Raw genomic sequence first — 1403 nt, 5'->3', positions numbered from 1 at the left:
CAAAGTTCTAGTGCTTTCTTTATTCTGAATAAAGTTTTTTTTCTCATGTTCAATTGTTTATTTTCTTGTTCGTACTTTTAAAACATTCACATGAATCAAGTGCACACTTTAAATTACACAACATAAATGCACTTTTCCTAAAGCAGAATACAAAAAAAAAGTTCCACAAATAACCGTGTCTTACAGTATGATTTCACTGAAAACCAAAATGTATTTCACATTCATACAATAGAAACAATTATATATGAAGAGAATAACTGAATGTTTTTTCTATATACCATACCAATATAGAAAACTGACAACAATACATTCAGCTTTAAGATAGTAGATGTGACGAGTACTGAGGATACGAAGAGGCAGGGCGCGAGACGCAGGAATCAACAATATAAAGGTTTACTTAACACTGAGCAAGAGAACAACAAAGAGCGAGTACACGACAAGACACTAACAATCACACACAACTCAACACTGAAGAGTCCAGGGCTATATGGGTGATGATGAGATGATGAGGCAGGTGCACTGGAGGTGATTAGGGTGCGTTGGGTTCCATGCGGTGTTGCTGAGGTGGTGCGCTCAGACCGGTGGCTCAGTAGACCGACGAATCAGAGCACCGGAGGGGAGCAACGGGGAGGAGACGTGACAGTAGCACCTCCGCAAAATCGCTCTCTCTCATGCACCTGCACTGTCTGCACTAAAGTCCACGCCCCAGACTGAGCGTGAGCGGCCAGTTTAACATGTAAAACGAACTCAGAAATCCCTAACAACTGGATTCTTTATAAAATCTCCAATAAAATCCAGTACAAGTAAGCTACTCAGTAAACATAGTCTCTGTGACTTGTAAATCGTTTTTTACCTCAGATAGCATCAAGCTAACATATACTATAAATCACGGTCTTCTCTCACTCAGTTTGACACAAAAAGCAACACCAAACCTTTCCTAACATGATAATATCTTGACAAAGTTGTTAAATAGCATGTTATTAGATATATTGTTTCAATATTAGAACGTTTGAAAGTTCTGTTACATACCTGTAATAGTAAAAGAACGGACACAAGTTTACATCTGCAAAGTTCTGGAGATTCCTTTATTCTGAAGAATGGTACACACACATTAAATTATTTGAAGTTTTATTTTCTGAGTGAGTTTTAATTAAACATATGTGATTTATTTTGATAAGAACTGTATTGGACTTCCTGTACACTTGGGATACGAAGTGTATTAAATGTTTAAACTATTGTTAATGAGTAGTCTAATATAGAATGAAACACTTCTTTGAAGGATTTGAATGACCCTCTGACCTCTGTCCTGACTTTCTAGTGTCATGTGATCACCCACACTGAAAACCGAGAGACATAGGATGACAAATTTAAAGTCATTTATTATACCGAGTTGAGGGTCATTG

This window comes from Coregonus clupeaformis, unplaced genomic scaffold, assembly GCF_020615455.1.
Source record: "Coregonus clupeaformis isolate EN_2021a unplaced genomic scaffold, ASM2061545v1 scaf0983, whole genome shotgun sequence".
Lineage (NCBI taxonomy): Eukaryota > Metazoa > Chordata > Actinopteri > Salmoniformes > Salmonidae > Coregonus > Coregonus clupeaformis.
This window is presented reverse-complemented; position numbering follows the sequence as displayed.